The 13,316-nt window shown below is 40.8% G+C and overlaps 1 protein-coding gene across 2 annotated transcripts in view; it reads left to right on the top strand.

Moving 5' to 3' along the window:
* The window catches only part of GAREM1 (GRB2 associated regulator of MAPK1 subtype 1), a 99,501-nt gene that overhangs the window by 64,049 nt on the left and 22,136 nt on the right, over positions 1-13,316 (top strand). The gene's annotated exons all lie outside the window — the stretch shown is intronic.

The following is a 13,316-nucleotide window of genomic DNA, read 5'->3' as shown; positions in this document are numbered from 1 at the left end:
TCAGCTGTGAGGAGCCCGCAGCAGGCAGGGGTGCAACGCTGGGGCATGGCGTGGGGAAGGGTAGTACGTAGATAAGACATCAGGTRACTGCTCCAGGTATTTAAACTCCCATCCACTTGGGCAATTCCAACTTGAAGAGTAGCTGGGGAGGCCAAAATAGTACATGGAGAGTGAAAAGCAGGGAGAGCTGAAAGCATGGAGGGTGACTGCAGGGAGGAAAAGTGAATTGTGCCCGCTTTGACATCCCTCAATCAGAGAGAGAGCCCCCAGCAGACAAAAAGAGATTGTAAACCAGGTTGTATCTAGATTTTCTTAAGTGATCACAGTCTTTCTAGTTTAAACAAATGTGTTTTGCCCTGATGTTTAGGCAGGCACTGAAGCTGGGTGTGGATAAGCCTGTCAGCTGTGGGGCTGTGTGTCAGTACAGAGTGCGCCGTGCCCGTGACTGCTTCCTGTGAGCCCTGCCCCTACTGCTGGCCAAGCTGAGACCCTCACCTTTGGGGCAGGGTTTTGGCAGGATGGACACTGTCCCCTCAAGGCAGCTTGGCGTGGAAGGAGAAGGTGGCAGCCTGAAGGGGTAAAAGAAGTGTTGGTCTGCTTCCTTGGGGCTGGTGACCCTTCTCCAAGTGACCTTCTGCAGCACATGGTGACTCTACCACTATATATCCACAAAGGCTCACCTGTTGTTGGGTTTTGCTTCACTGGGTGTGCAGGAGTGTGGTTGAAAAAGAAAGGAGTGGACATTTTTGAGGAAAAATCTGCTTCAAAAGAGCATGCCATTTCAAAGGCAGGTTTTTTTAAGCATCTTTGTGTCTCTGTTTCCCATGTTCAAAAAATCTCGGCTGAAATAGTCCTTTTCCTGAAAGGAATGTTAAGMTGTTGGGAAAACTTTGTCAGACTGATCTTATGATGGGTTTTGATTTTGAGTTACTTTCAATTTGGGATGTCCCAGTTTTTCTGGTCTCTAAGCACCATCTGCCTCCCTTTCCGAATACCTACAGTAACCAATTCTAATTTCTGAAACCCTAATATCCTTTTTTCCCCTCCATGGCCTCTTTACCACCTTAAATCTATGTGCTAATGCAAACTACCCAGTATTGATTTACTTTCATTATTCAAGGAATAACTTCTTTTTTTTTTTTTAGACCAAAGTTTTAATAATACTTTTCATAATCCCAGAGGCAGATTTAAGATCACCTTGTTTTTCAGTCAAAGTTGYTTTGCAGAAATTTAAAGCACAGAATTTCCTTGGAATAGCTGCAGGTGCTRATGTTAGCTTGTATACTTAGAAATCAGTATGTAATAATATATCTCATGAYCATCTAGCAGGTGGGGAAGTCCATGTGCACTCAAAGACAAACAGGCAGTCAGCCCCTCTGATAATTACCACTTCACAGCCCTTTCARCAAAAGGCTACAAAGTGAGACTGGTGCAAAAATGCCTTTCAATGGGAGATGTCCCAAACCAGTATTAGTGAGTAGTTTTCACTAGAAACACATACAGGAAAAATATTCACTAGTCCAGCTCTTTAATTCATGAATTATCATTTAGATGGAGAAAACAAAATTCCTTGAGTAGTGGTCTAAAAACACTTTTGGAATTAAACCACCCCATGTGTAGTCTGTAACGTTTATTTTCTGTCAAGCTGTTTGAGGCTAGGCTGGCAGCCTCCAGTAACGGGTTTCATTTGGCTCTCAGCAAGCTGGCAGGCATCTTGCAAGAGGGAAAAAATTGGCTGGGCATTCTGTTTCTTTATACCTTTTGGATTCAGCTATGGTAAGTTGAACTGCCAGAGAGAGGTTTAGATGGTACCCTCCTTTTCTAAGGTAATGAAACAAAATGTGTGTGATGGAATKCATTCAAGAGAACTGAGGCAGATGCATATCTTGCTTAGATCTGCATTTTAGATTTATCATCTTTGTTGCCTTCTTGAGTAGCAGTGAAAATYAAATGAAGTGGCAGTGCTGAAGCAATGTGCTCTTACTCATCATCTCTATTCACCCACCTTTTCAGCTCATCTCTTCTTTCCCTTTTTCCCCCCTTTTTTTCTTCCTGGTGACACTTTAGCACATGCTGTGAGCATATGCCAAAATGCTCATTCTTAAAAGCTGCCTTCATTCATCTTGAGCTGTTATCAAGAGTGTTGTCTGCTTCGTGGGTAAATTGCACAGCGCTGAATCAATGTCCTCTTGTACTGGAAACCAGACAATTCTGACAAACTCTGTTGAATTCACAGGGAGTGAGTGAAGAGATGGCTCAGCTCATGCAGAATGCAGGGATCAAAACACCTTCTGCCTCTCAACTCAGGCAGTGACACAAACGTGACTGCTGATCCTAAACMAAAAAAAATTAGAAATCTTTGCTTGCTGCAAGTTACTTTGTATGCTTGACAGATATTCCAGCTTTACGGATGACAGTTTTTGGAGCATAAGCTCCTACGTGTACTTCATCAAGGTGATTTTCAGATCGTGTATTATTTTGGCTCTGCTCTTGTTTTAAATTCTCCTTAATGTAATTTCAGCTGTAGCATGAATGTACTTAAAGCTGGATACTCTCCTTGACAGGAAACCTCAGATGAATAAACCAGACCTATTGTGTAATTAAAGAGTTTCTTTGGAAATTGGCTTCATTTCAGTTTTTAAAATGTTGTTCAATTTGTTCCAGAAGTCAACATGTTTTTTTCAGAACTTGCTCATGATTGCAGGTGGTCAGAGCTTTAATAAATTGAATTCCTTCCTAATAAATTGAATTCCTTCCTAATTTAAACACATTGTAAATATGTAAACTAAGCAATAGTCTGCATTGACAGGCATTGACAATACATAGTGATAGTACCTTTCCAAAGAAAATCGTCTTTTTAATTACAGASTAAGAGCACCTACTCCTTTCCATTGCAGATGCATGAATGTTGGGAACTATTCGACCAGCAGGTTTTGCAGTAATTTGAGTACAATACTTTAGTAGATTTAAGTTGAGAGAGAGGGGAGAAGGGGGAAAAATACAGGCTCTGCTAGAAACTACATATATATTGAGCAAGCAAATGAGATACAAGCTTTGAAACAATAAGCTGCTCTATAATGCACAGATGGTCTTTCAGGATACCAAGCCCCAGCTCTGAAGTCTCTCTACACATTGATAAAAATGTCTAACTCAATGGAATAAGTTTATTCTGTCTCATGTAAAGCCCTGTTAAGCTACTGAGAACTGACTGAGCTGCTGACTCAGTCATTGTTCCTGGTTTTTACAACTCCTCCCATTCAGTTAATTAAAAAACCTGTTCCTGAGCAGGAAACAAAAGCACTTTTTATACAGAATTATCTATGTGCATTTTAAAGATTTCTGCTCYGTGAATGCACTTTTTCTTTAGCACTTTTTCTTTGTTTCCTGCAGCACAAGTGGCTGCCGGGGGCAGTGCTGTGGATGTCACTGCCCTCCTTGGGTGGAGGACACCCCGTCCCACACTTGGGCAGGGGCGTGTTGTCCATGGGATGGGGTCAGAACCTGAAAGGCACAAAAGACTGCTCAGTGGGCAAGAAGGCAATGAATGGTRCTCAAGTCAGGCTGTAGAAATGGGGATACTCACGTGGGAGTAGCAGGAGGAAAAAGATCAATCAGCAAAAGAGCAGAAAGCATAAAGGATGTTGGTTTGCAGTTGAAGGAAGTGTCTTTGCACTGTGGCAGAAACATTAGGAGGTTGAGTTTTGGTGAGTGTGGGCTTTGAAGCTTTTGCCAAATAAATAAATAAAARCTGTTACTCAGTAAGGCAAAGTTAATGATTGAGCTAAGAGGTTGCTGCTGTTGGTTTAGTGAAAGTTTTGACTTACCAAGAAATAGAAGAATGTGTATGAACTTGTTTGGAAAAGCTGCTTTTACTTTGAGATTTATTTTTTAAGAGATGGATACCAAATCCTAAAAGTTGTCTCGTGTAAATCCACAACTTGCTTGTGGTTAGGATCCCTGGAATCCATATTGTGGTAAAAACGTGCTTCTGCACATCTTAAATCTCTCCCTATAACTGCAATCTCTCTGGTTTTTTAATCAAAGTGAAATGATAGGATTCAGAGCAGGCCTGACACAGAGGTTAGAACTGCTTGTTTCTAATTTACAGATGTTGTCTTTTTGCAATGCGATCAAATTCTGGTCCCCTAAAATTATTAATCCTGTTTTTAAACTCCTCTGTTTCTCTAAGAATGAAGCCTCTTCCATCTGCCACTATAAAWTTTTTCTATTGCCACGGGTGAACACAGGTTTTTTGAATGCTCTGATTTTTATCTTTTTGTCAGTGCAAAAAAATGCTTTTAATATTTTGAAAAAAAAAATTTAGACACTGGAATTAGAAGAAACTATTCCACTASATCTGCATTGAACTCAGGTCCTGAAATATTGCTGCCCTTAGAAAATACTCCAGTTTCTTTCATTCACACTGCATTTGCACAAGGAACTGAAGTTCACTGTTAAGCAACCAAAATGGCAAGAGTGAAAAGGGAAAAGAGGAGTTTTTTTAACCTGTGTGGATTTTCCATGGGGAGGCATCTGCTTAGGCAAGGGAAGGATGGCTTTGKGTTTCTGTACTCATTAGGTACTTGGAGTTATGCGGATTATGGATTACAGCTGCACTATTGCTGGTGCAGGCATCAGCCCGCAAGAACAGATTTTATTATTATGTTTTCTCCGAATTATTAATCACAGATTTGTTTTGAAATAAAAGAAAAARGGATTTTCTCTGTCAGCATTAAGGAGAAAACCTTACACATTCATAATTTCTTCTGAGAGCAGTTTTAATAACGTGCGTAATCCATGGTATAAAGGCAGAATATTTGGATGCATCTGAGATATAAAATCCCAACATGCTTGGCTAACCTTTAACAGGTTTTCTAATGTAGTCTGTTTGAGCCTGCTTGAAACTAGTAATACTAATTTCAAATGTTAACCAGGAGTTTATTCTGTTACTCTCATCTCTGTTTTAATTAAATGTTAATCTGTTGTAGACAACCGTGTTCTTTTAACGGATGTATATCTTGGGATGAGTGTATACTAATGATTTGGGAGGACATCATTTAGTTAAAACTAGATCCAAAGGCAGATTAGGTCTGTATTGCTTCTTATTTTTAAAGGTATGTGATGTCTTTCACTGAAATAGGGAGATCTATGGGCAGAGCAGTGTAAGGTTCTGTTAAGGGTCTCATCTGCCAGCCACTGCAAGGCTTCATGTTCAGTTTTCTTTGACATATTTAAGCTGGATCTCTGCTCCTTCAGAATTGAATTTTAGTGCCAAATCAGTGTTTAAGTGAAAGCAGTATATTAACTTAGTAAGGCAAGTGTTTCTAAATGTGGTAAGAAATGTAACCATGTACATTTTCACCTTTGGTTCTGCCTTATTTTGTTTTCTGGTAGTTTTTGCTAGAGGYTTCTTCTAAGTGAGGGATAAGTTGTCTTTACCTTGTTATCAAATGTTCCTCTCTGGTGGCAGGCAGTTCCAGCAGACGTTCCCATGAGGATCYTGGATGCTGCTGTAGTAGGTCGGAGCCATAAGCTTTCAGTGACTATTAAACATTGTCATAACTGGGAYCTGCGTGGACATTATCCACTCCAGCACCAAGGGAATGGTGCTCATACCCGCACAAGGAAAGTTTTTGTCATTGGGAAGCTGYTGTTAAATGTAGTCATCTCAATATGGTTTCATGTGGGTTCTGYGTTGATTTAGTTGGGCTTTCTGTAACTTTTCTCTCTCTCAATCACTTTTTGAGCTGTGATCAGAGTAAGTGCTGATACTCACCAGAAGAGCATCCCATCTTCATGTGTGTGTCTTTRTATTCTTACTCTCCAGCAGGAAGAGCTTTTGTTAACCACAGCTTTTGTTAACAGTAATTGGGGGAGTCAAACGGTGTGGTGCTCCTCAGAGCCCTCTGCATGGTCAGTTGGGTGTGTGAACTAACACTCATGACATACTCCTCATGTCTGTTGGAAACACATGGGAAAGGAAGAAAATTATGCTAATTACAGGGTAGATCAATGATAACCCAGTAAGGTKAAATCTAGTTAGCTTACAGTCCAGRCACTCAAAACATGTGACCCTGTAAAATGGAACATTTCATTGTGGTAATCTTGTATTTGTGATGATAATAACTTATGAAACAAAGGTTGGAGGTTAGGCTTGTTTTCCCTGTCTGTCTTTGACATCATCTGTAACCTAAAATTCCCTCTCTTGCAATATCTGTGAGTTAAATCTGCTTTAAGCTATCATCACTCACCATTTGAACTGATTTTTCTTTGTTATGCTGCCAACAGAATCTTTTTTTTTTTTTGTTATGCTACTTACGAATCATAAAAGTAAGATAAGACAAAAGAGAATGCTMGGCTATACCATCCCCTCTGCTTTGCCAGCATAGGATTAGAGGGTTTGATTAACAAGCATTTCATTTCTGTGTGGGAAACTTGGTTTTGTTCCCTGCCTTGATCTCTCAGATGGTGTCTGTGCATACRCACAGGTGATGTGTCAGTGGGCTGATGCTCTGCTTCGACATGTCTCACCAGGCTGGGATGCCTGACTCACTCCCTCTTGGTTGATTGGCTRTTTGTGCCACAGACATGACACAGTGAGCAATAAAGGCGTTTAAGGCTTCAAAATCTTCATAATACTTCCAAGAAGTAAAACTATTCATTGTGAAGGGCTCCTTCCCCATGAAATGTTACACAATATCTGCTGACTGAATGTGCCTTTGTGCCTTGCCCTCTGCTTTGCAGTGCCATAAGTTTAGCTCCAGTACACTTGATGAATTCTGCTTGTGTCATGTTTACTTAGATCTGTCTCTAGTTCATGTTCTGTCTGTTTTTTTAATACATTCCCAAAATTTCTAGAAGATTTGGTATAGACTAGGACGCAGGAGGTCCTCTTCTTCACCTGTCTCCTCAAGAAAAAGTATTGACAGGCAGTTCTTAAAAAAAAAAAAAACAACCCAGAAGGAATGTTTTGGTTTCTTTAGTAGCTGTTTCAAAGTGATTATGCCTTAAGAATCAATTGTAGCATTTCTAGTTTGTGTCCCAGCTGTCATCCTTTGAAAGCTGTGCACCAAAGATACACTCGTGTACTTTCCTGTTGTGTTCTCCACCCTTTTATAGTTTCCTGTATGCTTTCAGCAGGCTACAATATGAAAATAAACAAAGAATTTCTCATGAATAACTCCAGAAAATATCCCCTCTGCCCCCCAGCCATTTTTAGTGTAGCTCTCAGAAGCTGTCGGTGTGGCTGATAAGGACGAAGCTGTGCCRTTGGGTTATCTTGCTCTTTCTTTGACTGAGGGGTTGAACTCACCATGGCACTGCATCCATGTTAGTTTGCTGCCACATCCCAACCTGAGATGGAATCTCCTTCAATAGAGAGTCCAGAGATAACAGCAGGTGACTTTCCTGCCTTCCCTGTGGACAGTGAGCCTTCCTGCACTCGTCCATGGTTAGCCTACTGTCTGCTCCTGCTGTTAAGAGCAGCATTCTGTAATTCCATTTAATTCCATTCTCTTTTTGCAGTGGGGCTTTGTTGCTCCAGAGGATCTGAGTGTGCCTGTGCTCTTCTCTCCTCTGGAGAGCTGGGGACAAACGCTCACTTTCGACAAGTTGGAAGGTGACAAAAGCAACATGAGGCATTTATCACCTGCTCATCATGACATCTCTGCCAAATCTTTTCACATTGGTTTAGTGASAGGTCCCTGAAAGAGCTTCAGTATTAATTTTACATTGTGGTCCCAGTTAGCCACACGATCGGTATGTCAAAAATTGTGATGGGCTCTTCTTCTGTTCTTCCTTTTCTCAGACCGAGACAGCTACAGCCACTCTAGGACCACACTTCTTACAACAACAAAATGCCACATTTAGGTTCTATCAAAGACATATTGGCAAATGTTAATTTAAATAAAAAGTTCTGGTTTTTTTTGGTTTTTTTTTTTTTTAATTGCAGGTAGGCTGAAGTGTTATCATTATAGCTTAATCAGTTATTTCTGAGTCTTTGGTTTGCCATACTTGCTGTTGACTGGCTGCCTTGTCTAAGGATTAGTTAGGGATGAAATAGCTCTACCATATGATCTAGTTGATGGGCTGACAGGGGAGACCATAAACTGGGATTTCCTTCCATTGTTCCCCACTGAAATGGATTTATATCTGTATCAGGTATTGAGGACAGTTATGTAGACAAACAGATAAAGACTGTATTGGTCCATCCAAGAACCAAGTGTGCTGAAGTGTACTTTGGYTTATGCTCTTCAACTCTGCCCAGTTATATCAAGGATCATCATTTTGTGAAGAAAAGCAAAGTAATTTGCTATCAGTTTTATGCACAGGAATGTTGAAAAGTGTAGGCAACAATTGTCTTTTTCCAAAACAATGTCATTGTGGCAGGTAGAGCCTTTCCTTTTTTTAAGGAAAAAAAAAAACTCTGCTGTTTTTTTAAGTACCAAAATACAGTSAGCATTCAACAAATAATAAGAAACATAAACCTTTGCAGTACTTTTGCTGTCCTGCTGTGCCATCTGCACATTCTTGAGAAKCACGGCCTTGCATACAATCTCACAGAGAGCTGTGAGACTTACTAAATAATCAAAGCTGCTGAAAGACAATACAGCTCCTGCCTCCTTAGAGAAACATTTAGCAGCTAACACAGCTGAGCAGATGTTTCGGTGACMTTCCATGTTTCCTACTGATGACATGCATTTTTTTTCAACAGAATTTCTTTTTCCAGATTTTCTTTTTGGTGTAGGAGCATAAATATGCTCTCATCCTTTTGTGTCAATGAAAACTTGACTGTTTGTTCAGCCTGTGAACGCCTGCCATAGATAAAGATTGCCTGSGTCTAGGCACAGTACAGTCACTGTACAGAATGAATGTTTCTGTTTTGGAAACATTCTGAACTGTCGGAAACTACTGGGCTGTTTGCTGGTAAGGAATAAGTCACTGTGAAAACCAGGGGGTCTCACACCATTGAAACAGCCTGTATGAGCTGGGYTGGAGTTTCCTAACTCCTAACTTACATGTGTAAGCCTGCAAGRACCTAAGCAGTGGAAGCAGCAGAAGTTGGGACAGAAAGGGCTGATTAATGCCCCTGCTCACTGCCATTGAAAGAAGGAAGATGGACTGATCTTCCTGCTCCTAATGGGTTTTAATAAATGCCTTCATAAACTGGAGAATAAGCACTGGTTTAGGTCCTTCCTTGCCTTTTTAGCTTTCCAGACTCATTTCCACCAGTGGTGGATTTACTGTGTCTGCTGTAAGTGCCTTCACAGAGAARTAAGAATTCATAATCTACAGAGATAATATATACTAGGATGAAACTGTTTCAATACTGTGCCTGCCAGAGGCCAGACAGAAAGATAAAGAGATATAAAGCTTGCAGGATTTGTTCATTTCTCCCTTGCTGCAAAGGAATAGCCATACCTGCTCAGTGGACCGTGCAGGTATTATGAATCTTTGATCTTTCTGAACCTTCACTGATTTACTACAGAAATATTTCATTATTCTTTTTGTGCTAGTGAGAAAGAGAGAGAGAGAGAGRGGAGAGTTTCAATAAAAGTATAGTTTTAGCTTTATATTTTCTTCTTTTCTTTGTGTGTGTCAAATTCCTAATTAACACCCAACGAAATTGCCCTGTGGTTTGCTCAAGCTTGCTGTCAATTTTGTAAAGTCTCCCAATGTCCCAATGAAATTGTGCCTCTTGCAAAATGTAATAAAATTCCACTTTAAGGTGCAGTCAAGCCATACTTAGGTCCATTAAACTTGTATTTCAGCCATGCTGTCTTTGTTTTTTTATGGCGGCTTGAATAGAGACCAGGGAGAAACACAGTCAGAAATTCTTCTGAAAGAAAGTCTGCTTCCTCCCCATTAGTTAGTTAGTTACTTGACATCTGGTTCAAATGTGTATTGTAGGCTCCTCTTCAGCCCTTCTTTTTCTCCTTCCAATAAAAAAGCCTGGTTTTTTCAGTGAGGAAGTAAATTTTTTTAAAACTGCCTATAGAAAATCTCGAGTTATAAACCCATCTTTTTCAAGGAAGAGGCATTTTAATGTCTAGTTCCAACAGCTTCCATGCACAGCATACTTCTTGATTTTGTAACAGGCAGAGATTAATGCTGCCCTTCTATTCTGTGCTTTGGGATCTGTGTGTACTTCTCTGTCGTCAACCTCCTCGTGAACTGCTGCTTATTAGCAGTGAGGGCACAGACGGCTTTGTGTTTGTGAGGCTCAGCTGAAGGACGGGGAGGATGGCACAGATAGCGACACAGACAGCTCTGAGCGTCGCTTTGTACCGAAGCAAAGCTTCCAATGATGGTTTTTTTTTTCCCCTTTTTTTGCAGGAATGTGCAATTCGACAGTAAAGAGCAGACTCGGCTCCCAGTTGCRCAAAGCCTAAAGCGTTTGTTCTGTGCTGAGGAATTTGGGACTTTTTTTGTAGAACTTGGGGTTGCAAGGAGTAACAGACCTTGTCTTGCCACCAGATTGACTGTTGTTAAATCCRTAACAGTCATAGAAAAATAGTAATATTATGCTTCCAGAGTAACTAGAGAACYTAGAATTAAAGACCACTGCCTCATTCAAAGGGCTGATGAGTGTTGTTCATATCATGTATTACTATTCAGTATTTTGTTTTCCTTCCTCATTCATATGAATTCATGCTTTGTTACTGTGTSCAGCTCAGTTCCCACTCTGAAATGAGAGTTCTCAATTTCTTTCTGAACTAGAAAAATTTTATTGTTTAAATATGTAAGTTTCAAAAAACTCTGTAGCTTCCATGCAATATCATACTCACCACCATTCTGTGCATAAGCACAGGGTGTTAAAWCAGAAGTAACTCCACTGAGTTTAGATCTGTCTGAGATGACTTCAACTTGCTGTGGTTTCGGTTTGGGGTTTTTTTGTCATTATAAACTGTACTCCCAACTTGCCTCACATGATAGCCACTGCCAGGAATCCTGCAAATYAGACCCTGGATCCCAAACTGGGCTATCGGTTAGGGCTGTATCTCCATGGCTGTGTCAGGAGTCAGAGTGYAACAATCGAGAAGCAGGCACAGCCTGGTGTCAGCCCATGGTGAAGGAACACCGTGTGACATCTGTTGAATTTAAGAGCATCTTGCCCTTAGTGACTGTCTGAAGTGCAGTGACTGGCTCTGTGCTCTAGTGCTGCTGTGTTTCAATTGAGATGTGAAGCATTTTTCCAAATGCTTGTCTGCTGTCAGGTTTCCTGTGGCTACCCATACTGTCTGCCAGGTGTAGCTTTATCACTCCTACAATTTGTAGCCTTTAATCCCAGAGGTACTTTAAAGTTTGTGGAAAATGAGATTGTCAAAATTTTTCAAGATAAGAGGGTATGTCTACAATAAAAGGTTTAGATACCTTCAGTAARCAATTAAATTTACAGGGAGAAAACCTCTGGAGCTACTAAGCCCAAAAAACCTCTTCCCTGCTCTGGGCATCYTTCAGCCATGAGTTCCTCTGAGAGCTGTGAAGGAGATTCTGAGTGTTATTGCTAATTGTGCTTTAAATCCAACCTCCTTACACTTAATCCTGTGTAAGGTGGAATGCTGCACRAGGCAGACCTTTGGTCTGACCCAGAAAAGCCTGAATACAGAATTTTTCCTGTATTACACTATATGAAGGGCTTCCTCAGATCAGACCAAAGGTCCTGCTGTATCTCTCCCAGTGTTGGTCACCGAAGTACATGAATTGTCTTGGTTGAACCACAAATCACAGCGTGTCCTGAAGCAGATGCAAAGTTGGGAAAACTCAATGGATTTTGGAAGTGTGGTGAAGGTTATTGAATGTTGGAAAAATAGCAGTTCTACAGTGAGAGGTACCAACATCTGTAGTTACCCTGCTGATAATACTTCAAAGTTACCATGATCACTTTAGAAATACAAAACTTAGGGAAGGATGTAAAAGGAAGTTGTTGATGTTGGGGTTGCAGCCACAATGCTCGAGCACATGGATTAGAAGGGTGTGCCCCTGGCAGCAGGTGCTGGGGATGGGCAGTGGAGCTGAGCTTCTTTCTCTGGCACTGCTCCTGGAGGGGAGTGTGGGTGGGTGTGTGGGTACACGTCTGTGCACACACCTGGCAGGGGCGGGACAGCTCTGTCATGGGGCATCAGCGCTCGCTGAGTTTGCGTTCGTTTCCTCCTCTGCTCTTATGTGGCCTCAGATAGTCCAGTGTGGGTGAATTCTCCAAATGTGTCACAAATGTCTCAAGCCTGATGGGTTGGAAAAGRGCAGCTGGGTGTTGAGCACAAGAATGCTGAAGGAGTGAGAAAATATTTCTGTAGGTGGCCGACATCCTCATGTATTGGATGTATTTTAATGAAGTTGAGTGCTGTTTGGGAGCAAGAATCCAGTGACTGCATGCATTGCTAATTTTAAAATGTGATTTACAGGAGGTGCGCTAACCATAGATTTTATTGAGCCTTTTCCTCATTTTCTAGAGTTGTTTCTTACATCAAGTAATGCTGMGACCAGCATTAAACTTAGTAGTATTAAAGTTTCTAGATTTGGAAAGATCACTCCTCTGATTTTAAGCTTAAGTCATGCAAACAGTAAATCTGTCTGTCTCAGCTTTTGTTATCTCTGTATTTATAAAATMCAGCTTTCAAACTTTGTGTTCGTAGTGCACGCAGGTGATTGATGTACCTGGGCTGTCCCTGGCAAATCTGCCTGGGGTGGCTCCCTCCATGTCAGCACTTGCTTTTTACAAGATACAGAGAATAGCCAATGTTTTCATGCTGGGGGCAGGTAAAATTAGCAAGAAACACTTCTTTCTCGTACTCCTCTGAAGGTAGACACCTTCAAAAGAGTTTTAAATGTGTTTGGTTTAATATCTTATGTTAGCTAACATTCTCAAAGGGCTTAGTTTATGATTAAGGAAAGTTAGATGTTGTTTCACTCTAGGGAAGCCCAGGGGTAAAAGGGTTTTAGCCTGCCATTTTTAATAGCTGTTTGATGATGCTAAAAACAAACCCAAACCCCTTATGTTTATTGTTTTGGGTGTTTGTAGTAATGGGTGTGGTTTCTTTCTGTAGAACTTTTAATATTCAAGGCCCAAGAGTGTTATCTGTACAGACGCTATGACACTGAATTAAGTACACAAATGCAAATGCCTCCATAATTATTTACTATTTCTAGAGAGCATGTGATAAARCGATCTTTTTTAATTTCACTTTGGCTGCCATACGTTCTTTTCATTCCGACTCAGTGAACTGGCCGTCTTTCATGGCAGGTTCAGGACACTCTACAATCCTTCGTCTTCTTGTTTGGTTGCTAATAACTGGAAAAACTGACCCAGCAAAATG

This window comes from Malurus melanocephalus, unplaced genomic scaffold, assembly GCF_030028575.1.
Source record: "Malurus melanocephalus ecotype Western Australia unplaced genomic scaffold, MMel_1.1 scaffold_46, whole genome shotgun sequence".
Classification (NCBI taxonomy): domain Eukaryota; kingdom Metazoa; phylum Chordata; class Aves; order Passeriformes; family Maluridae; genus Malurus; species Malurus melanocephalus.
Note: the sequence above shows the minus strand (reverse complement) of the source record. Positions and strands in the feature narration are given on the sequence as shown.